Source organism: Triticum dicoccoides, chromosome 5B (assembly GCF_002162155.2).
Source record: "Triticum dicoccoides isolate Atlit2015 ecotype Zavitan chromosome 5B, WEW_v2.0, whole genome shotgun sequence".
NCBI classification, from domain to species: domain Eukaryota; kingdom Viridiplantae; phylum Streptophyta; class Magnoliopsida; order Poales; family Poaceae; genus Triticum; species Triticum dicoccoides.
Genome location: NC_041389.1, coordinates 333,970,127 through 333,979,449, shown reverse-complemented (window position 1 = coordinate 333,979,449; position 9,323 = coordinate 333,970,127).

The following is a 9,323-nucleotide window of genomic DNA, read 5'->3' as shown; positions in this document are numbered from 1 at the left end:
ACCTGGAACCTATCCCCTGATTGAAGAAGAAGCAGAAGAAGAACTCCAAAACAAGTAACATCGCTCTCGCATCATGATCATCGCATAACCTGTACCTGCAACTGTTGTTGTAGTAATCTGTGAGCCACGAGGACTCAGCAATCCCATTACCATGGGTATCAAGACTAGCAAAGCTTAATGGGAAAGGAAGGGGTAAAGTGGTGAGGTTGCAGCAGCGACTAAGCATATATGGTGGCTAACCAACGCAAATAAGAGCGAGAAGAGAGCAAGCGGAACGGTCGTGAAGCTAGCAATGATCAAGAGGTGATCCTGAACTCCTACTTACGTCAATCATAACCCAAAACCGTGTTCACTTCCCGGACTCCGCCGAAAAGAGACCATCATGGCTACACACACGGTTGATGCGTTTTAATTCAGATCTGGTGTCAAGTTATCTACAACCGGACATTAACAAATTCCCATCTGCCACATAACCGCGGGCACGACTTTCGAAAGTTTAAACCCTGCAGGGGTGTCCCAACTTAGCCCATGATAAGCTCTCGCGATCAACGAAGGATATACCTTCTCCCAGGAAGACCCGATCAGACTTGGAATCCCAGTTTACAAGACATTTCGACAATGGTAAAACAAGACCAGCAAAGCCGCCCGATGCACCGACAAATCCCGATAGGAGCTGCACATATCTCGTTCTCAGGGCACACCGGATAGGTCAGCCTACGAGTAAAACCAGCCCTCGAGTTGCCCCGTGGTGGCCCCGCAGTCTGCCCGTTTCGGACCAACACTCGAAGGAGCACTGGCCCCGGGGGGGGGGGGGTTAAAATAAAGATGACCCTCAGGCTCCGGAAACCCAAGGGAAAAAGGGCTAGGTGAGGCAAATGGTAAAACCAATGTTGGGCCTTGCTGGAGGAGTTTTATTCAAAGCGAACTGTCAAGGGGGTCCCATAAATCACCCAACCGCGTAAGGAACGCAAAATCCGGGAACATAACACCGGTATGACGGAAACTAGGGCGGCAAGAGTGGAACAAAACACCATGCATAAGGCCAATTCTTCCACCCTTTACCAAGTATATAGATGCATTAATTAAATAAGAGATATTGTGATATCCCAACATAAACCTATCCACCATGGAGCAATCTTCAACTTCACCTGCAACTAGCAACGCTATAAGAGGGCTGAGCAAAGCGGTAACATAGCCAAGCAATGGTTTGCTAGGAAGGGTGAAAAGGTTAGAGGCTGACATGGCAATTTGGGAGGCTCGAAAAACAAGTGATAGGTAGCGCTGCATAGCAATAGAACAAAACAACTAGCATAGCAATGATAGTAGTGAGATCCAGGGTAGCGGTCATCTTGCCTGAAATCCCGCTAGGAAGAAGAACGAGTCCATGAAGAAGTCGAACGGAAGTAGTCGAACGAATCCTTACAATCGCAACATTACCGGAACTAAGAAGCAACACCAAAAAGAAACAAACAACATGGTAAATGCACAAGCATAAACATGGCATGATGCACAATCAAGTATGATGCATGTCCGGTTTAATGAGGCATGGCATGGCAAAGTGCAACGAACAACACTACAAGTTAAGTGGAGCTCAATATGCAACGAGTTGCATATTGACAAAACACCACATTGACATATTTAGTTTAATCTCGTATAAGCTACCAAACAATATTAAATGTTGTTAAACATGGCAAGAGATGAAGCATAATTAAGCTACCTATCTAGGCAAGTTTAAATGAGGCCGGAACAACAAACAACAATTCCGGAAAAATCCCCATATGCATATTTTTAGTTTTGGTACTGTTCTGCCCTAAAACATATTTTATTGTTGTTAAACAGGAAAATAAAGTGCACCATGATAATCTATGCATTTTTCCACCCCATTTACATATAAAGTTTGTTAGAAACCGAGCTACGGTTATTTAGTTATGAAATAAACCATTTTAACATGCCATCTAAGCAATTAAGGCAAACAACAATTTTAATCATTTTATCTTGGATGAAAGTTGCACATAATGAAAGTACATGAAAAGCTGAGCAAGCTGCATATATGACATATTTTATTTGGGTTCATGGATTTTTAGTTATCAACAATGCAAAACAGTGGCATTTCAGTAAATGAGAATGCATTGGAAAATGCTAAAATACACAGACTGGAAAAAATATATGCACGGGCCGGATTGCAGCAACCTGCAGCGACCCAGGAGGACTTGGCCCGAGTGAGCGCTGAGTGTGTAAGCAGACAGTAAAGGAAAAACAGAGCAAAAATTGAGGCGCCTGGGACTCAAACCCAAACCACTTGGTTATGTGCACAAGCGAGTAACCAATAGGCTAGCTGATCTGATTGTGCTAGAACGTAGTGGCAAGAGAAAATAACCACAACATGACAGAATCGATCTAGAAAGGAACGAAGCTTCTGATACGAAGGAATTTGCTCACAGCAGGGAAACAAAGAGGTCGGCGGCCATGGCGATGATGAAACTTGGCTGGCTGCGGAAGCGGAAGAAGCTGGGCGCCACTGGCCTTGCGGCCCTTGCGCACACCCGGGCATGGTCGAGGCAGGGGATCGAGCAGGCAACTGGAGGCAAAGCTCAAACTCGAGCTGCAGGGTGACGGCAGCAACGCTCCATGACGTCCCTGACGGTGCTGTGAGGACAAGAGATAGAGAGAGCAGCGTGAGGAAGAGCCAGGGAGGAAGAGGGAAAAAGAAAAGGGAGAAGTAGGCGGCACGCGGTGACCTGCGGGGCTTCGGTCGGTGACCGAGCTGGCTGATCAGCCGGGGTGTTCTTTGTCCCGTGAAGAAGAAGACGAACGTCGGGGTCGCCGTGTAGAGGATCCCGTCCATCTATGGGCGCGGATCAGTAGAGGAAGTCGACAGGGCGACGGAGAACATGCCAGAGAGGAGACTTGAGGTATGCCGGCCGTGGGGGCGACGACGGACGTCGACGATTTCTTTCTCTCTTCTCGGTGCTCTGTTCTGATGAAGAAGAAGGAGCAGGGGAAGGGAGAGGCTGGCGGCGACAAGGGTGGAAGAGGTAAACCCTAGGTGAGGGAGCGGGGTGGTCTTATAGGAGGGCTGGAAGGTGTGGATGGTGCGGGCGCGCGGCCACGGTGGCCATGTTCGCCTCGGTTGCAAAGTTACTGTGAGAGAGGGGAGGCGTGAGGTGGAAGAAAAAGGAGGGTGACGGGAGACTGGCAGGCGGGCCCGGTGTGGGTGTCCAGCGTGGATTACCATGGGAGGGTGAGTGAAGGAGGCTGGGAGCTGGCGCTGGGCTGCTGCTACGCTGCTAATACTGGGCCGCGGCTGGGCTCCAGGTAAACCATTTCCTTCTCTTAAAACTTCTGTTTATCCAAATAAACAAAACAAACATATTTTAAGAGAAAAAGGCCAGGGGTTTTGGGAAGGAGTACGAGAGATATGAACATGTATCCGAACTCCTGGTTTTATGCAGGATTTGAATAAATTGACTTGGCAATTTTTTAGAGGTAGAAAAATAATCCAAGTTTGAATTTAATTCAAACTTGAGCCATTTTTGAACCCAACCAAAATAACTCCAAAGGGTCTGAAATTTGGCAGAGAGGGTGTAGGCATGGTGCATGATTTATTGGCAAAGATTGAACATTAATGGAGAAGGGAGAAATGGCACTTGCATAAAGGAGTAAAAGAAGAGGAAGGAGAAGGTGATGGTGCATGGCTTGGTTTGAGAGAGATATCAAAAGGGGTGATGCACACACATCAACTAGAGCAACACACAACATATATAAAGGGCAATGCACAAGATGAACATGGCAACAACATAATGCAATATGATAATGAGATGGACATGGCAGTGCAATAAAAACCAAATGATGAACATGATGCAAGAAACAAAATATGACAATGGCACCCATCATGATCATGGCATAGACATATATGAATGAAATATGCAAAACAAACGACAAAAAACCAACCATGAAGGAAATAACATATCGTATCTCCGGAAAAGGCAAGAGTTGGAGTTACGAATATGGAAAGTTGTATCCGGGGCGTTACAATGTGCCATCTGATCACTGATCATACGACCTACATGCTCATATCACCGTAGCGGCTAATTAAGCTACAGGGAGCACCTAATATGAGCAACGGGGAGCCGTTGGATCCAAGATGCAGCGGCACACATGAGGCCTGAATGTTTTATTTGCAAAAAAAACTTTGGAGAGTTTGGAAATTGCACATAATTACAAAGACTACTCCCAAGCCATTGGATCTCACTTCCAACAGTGTAAAAACTCGTATCACCATAGCATCTAAGCGGTGGATGTGATATTCTATGCTGCTGTCATTTTTGTTCGTAAACTTGCAAAATACGTGTAACTCATGCCGTTACTTGTCTAACCGTGCAAAGTGTTTGTTCAAAAAAAACATCCTACACTGAAATATCGGAACAACACACGGGGGTCCCACTTATCATTAATCAAATTTGGACCTAAAACTAACAAATCTGAAAGACGAGATTCGATCTGGCAACCTAGACTACAAAGCATAAGTCGATAGCCTGAAACAACAACGGTTGTTGGCTTTGTCCCATAACTTGATTTTATACAGTATTGCGTTGAGTAGAGTAGAGGGAGTGCCTCGTCAACACGTGCATGACCATTGACTCACTTACTGGTGGGTCCTAGGTCTGCAATCTCTCTCTTCTCTCCATTGTCTAACCTTTGCACGGGCACACACAAAGAGCGGCGCTAGCTTGCCGTCATGTTATTACAACTAAAAAAAGCTTGGAAAATAGAAGAATCGCCTAGAACAAGAGACATAGTCGCTGGTCGAGACAGAGCTAACCACATCTATCCTTCATGCCATGTTAGCATGATGAAGCTGTGTGGCTAGTGGGGTGTTTTCGACTGACTGGCTGGGTCCCGAGGTCGAACCATAGGTATATTTTTACACGCACATTTTTCCTCCATGCCAAGACGTGGTACACCCTACCGCGCGGTTTCAGGGTCCTCCTGGGTGGTGCACGCATATATTCTTCCTGGCATGGGATGCCCTACCGCGCGTTTTCTGGGTTCTCCTTGGTCGTAGCACTGAAGCAAGTAAATGAGTCGTCAAATCACGAAAGACCACCTTTCTCGCCGAGTACATCAGTGAAGCACAGTGGCTAGCTAGTTGGGCTAGTTCGACCGATTAGCTAGGCTGCCGCCACATTTGTTTTTTGCCCATTTTTTATCTACTTGCCGGCAGGTAAATTTAAATATCCACCGTGGAGTTGCTCTGGTGTTTGGGTGCGGCAGGATTTTTAATTTTTTGATTGACGGGAGCAAGCGCGATAAGATTTTTAATATTTTGATTGACGGGAGCAGGAGCGGCAGCAATTAGTCACGATGACTCCGCCTGTAAAACCCACTGCTCCCTGATGTGAGAAGTCATCGACTGGTGTTTTACCATGGTGAAAACCAAAAGATTCCATGCTCCTCGGCTAGCTCCCTCCGCCTTCCCGTAGATTGCATTGCCTTTGAGCCGTTTCGCCCCCTTTGCTTCCTCTCCCCATTGCTTCTACCTGGTGCCATGGCGGCACAGTAGATCACGGAGTCCGAGGTGAGGCGCCTGACATAGAAGCTCCATGCCAAGGATGCGGAGCTCAGGGCCAAGGACGTGGAGCTCCGTGAGCTCAAGGAGGAGAGGAGTGCCATGCTCCTCCATTATGTACGGGAGTTCACGGAGCTTCAAAAGCGGCAGGCGTCCACCACAAAGATGCTCGAGGCATCGGCGGCGTTGCTGCAGAAAGCGGGAGATACGATAGGCCATTAGGGGAGCCGGCTGAAGCGCGAGCGAGCCGATCGTGACGAGGTCCAGGATCGCCTCAGCCACTTGGTGAACCAAGTTGCCACGCACGTGTTGCGGCTGTGCGATGCCTACCGTCGTGTCAGCGCAACGATGCCGGCCATCGGGCTAAACCCGTTCGACCACCCAGTCGACTTCAACGAGCTGCGACTTCCTGACCTGGTCTCCTTCTTCACCTATATCTCCGAGGAGCTGAGCCGTCTCCGTGCTATGGTGGGGGCTGAGCTGGACAAGGAGGGGTTGCGCGCTACCGTCGCCGTTGCCGGGCGAATCCTTTCAGGGCTCCGTCACCGGAATCCATTCATGCCATTGGACGCCGTCTTTGACGAGCTGGCTCCCGTCGACCGGGAGCGGGCTCTGCGGGCGGTTGCACCCTGCATCACCAACGTCATGCGCCTCGAGAAGCAGAGGGACTTCGGTGGTGTTTAGGCGCCCTCTGCATGGGCATGTCCATGTCTCGGTGCAACATGACCGTTGGATCAAACTCAGACGATGCAGATCAGTCACTGTAGCACAAAGCGTGTGGGTGTGTTTGGTTGCATTCTCATCTCAATATAGTTGTTTCCTCTTCGTGTATTTTTGTCAACCTACTAGTGTGGACTCATGCACCCTTCATGCACTCTGCCAAACACCCAAAAGTGGGCCGAGAAGGGAACTTTTGCTCCCATCCCGTGCACCCTTCATACACCCTATCTAACACTATAGGATGTGCTTCATATGGTTCATGTTTTGTGGAGTACTGTAGCACCATACTCTCCGTGCGCTGTGGACCTAGTTCTGTTAACATTGATCCCACCGTTCATTCTCGACCGGATAGTCAAAAAAGCGGTACTATGTTACATATAGGAGTTGTTGACATGCGCACAACATCATTTGTTATCGTCATATCTTACTACACTAGCAACAAGATTGTGTAGTACTGACGTATGAACCACTGCACATGCCTAGTAGTAGGAGCACTATGTATGTTCAAGTGGCTGCGTGTTTCGCACTCCTCCGTCGTAAGAGTGGAAACACTTGCTGTAATCATTTTTTTCTTCAGAATGAAAAACAATGGACACGCTCTACCGTGCGGATCCTCCTCCAGCCATGCACTAAATTACTCACTTTCGCCGACGTGTGGGACAGCCAGCACCTGGGTCCACCAGCCATGCACTAAATTACTCCGTAGTAGAGTGACAGTAGACTACCCCGATCGAACCGCCGCAGTAATGCCCAATGAGCCGTCAAATCACAAAACCCCCTCCTTTCCAGCAGTAAGTTGGACGGACGAAGCAACCATCATTTCACTCTTCTCTCTCAGCTTCCTCTCTTGAAGAAAACCCCCACTCACTTCGCTTCTCCCTCATATCGTTCCTCCTTTCACTCTTCTCTATCAGCTTCCTCTCTTGAAGAAAACCCCCACTCACTTCGCTTCTCCCTCATCTCGTTCCTCCTTTCACTCTTCTCTCTCAGCTTCCTCTCTTGGATGGACGCCGGAGCGCCGGCCGACGTGATGTCTATGGCTCTGGCCAAAACCGTTGAGGCTCGTGGTACGAAGAAGCGCAAGCACCCCGCCGAGACTACCGCAGACAAGCTCAAAGCCATCGCCCTGTCCAAGCCCCCCTCTCTGGGATCCCTCATTAAGCAAGTCCAGGTAATGTCTCTTGTTGACGATCTTTTTCTCGATCTTGATCATGTTTTTCATCTAACACACAGTACTAGTACTGGTAGTACAACTTTCTGGGTGATCTTGCATGTGATTTTAGTGTGCCAAATGACAGTTCTAAATTCCTCTTTTCACCAAAACATGCGAGAGGTTGACACTGATTTCTTATAGATTAATTTCAACTACTCCCTCTATCCCAAATTTCTTGTCTTAGATTTGTCTAGATACGGATGTATCTAATACTAAAATGTGACTTGATACATCCGTATCTAGACAAATGTAAGACAAGAATTTTGGGACGGAGGGAGTACTTTATGAACATCAATGCTACCTTTTAAGAGGGTATATTTGCCTCAGTAACTTGTGTTATGGATATTGCATGTAATCCCTCTGCTCTCATGCCTTTGAAGACATGTTCTAGTGTCTTTGTTCACTCATTTCTGTGTGTATATGTAGTCATATATGGAGTATAATATCAAAAATCATCTTATATTTCTGAATGGAGGTAGTAATGAAATATGGTTTCTGTTTGAATTAGAACCAGGTCCGCGGTGGAGATGAAGTTCTCAAAGTCATGCCGTGTGAATTGGAAGACCTGATGATGAGTTCTACTGCTGAACTATCCAGCTGTTGTGTCCTTGTCGCCACGTGTCCTGAACTAGTGTTTTCCTGTAGCATTGTTGCCAGGCGTGTTCTCGAGGTTGTACTTGACCACAACAATTTCCTGGCTGTGCCTTCGATTACGAAGGGTGTGGTTCTTGTAAAGCTTCCCAACAAATCTGATGCGGCTTGTCTTCATCATCATGTTTATGAGTGGAAAGACCACTCTGTTAGGTTCTCCAAGGTTGACAAGATGGTGATGGTGCATGTAGACATCTCACACAAAGTCCATGGCCTAGTCAGTTATGCGGGGTTCATCCCGTAGGTCGGTGGCAAGAAATAGTCTGCAGAGTTTAGTTAGTGCAACTTTGCTTGTTTGTAGTAAGTACTATTGTTCAATACTTGATTTGTGTTTGTGAACCCTGTATTGTTTATTAGTACTGCTGCTTTTGGTGTGTGGTCGGTCCTGAGAACGGTCTATGTTAATGTCTGTCCACTCAATTCAGTCTGTACATTTTGAAGTATCCAGATCATATTTTTTGTGAGGACGGTTTATCAATTATGGTTACACTCCAATATCTGTATGCATTGCAGGGTTTATCGCACCCACCAGGATTTCCAGTCCCATGGATGTTCGGTCCATACGATTTGTCACGACCTTTGGACTGTCCTGCTTGTGGGAGTAGGCAGGGCCCCTACATGCCACGTGTAGTTGGACGATCAATCTTCTGTTTTGTACTTCAACATAGTGATTTCCTGGTAAGGATTCACTCGTGTCACATCAAGTAAATCTTATTGATTTAATGTCATGTTTTCTTTCTTTTCCTGCAATTTTATGATGCAGGTTTTGCCATGTGACATTCATCACAGAATAAACCATTTGGTTTGCTCTACGATGGCTATTTTTGCTGGTTTCACTTCTTATGTCGTGTCAGTAACGAAGGCACTGTCCTTCACTTATATTACTGGAAAAAATTGGATCAGTCTGTTGTCTGAGTACAAGCTGAATCCCTATGATGAACTGCAGTTTGGTTTAACAAAAAACGCCACAATTAGTCCTTCTCGCATTTAAAAGAAATGAAGAAAAAACTGTATCACAGTCAAGGATCCTAGTCAAGTTAGAAAGCTGATCATAGCAGACCAGACACGATCACCGCTGTCTTGCACGTCGGTACCACCTTCAGCAACGGATCGAGCACCGGCAGTTGCTCTAGCACTGACAGCGGCAGCAGCTCAGTCTGATCCAGCAGA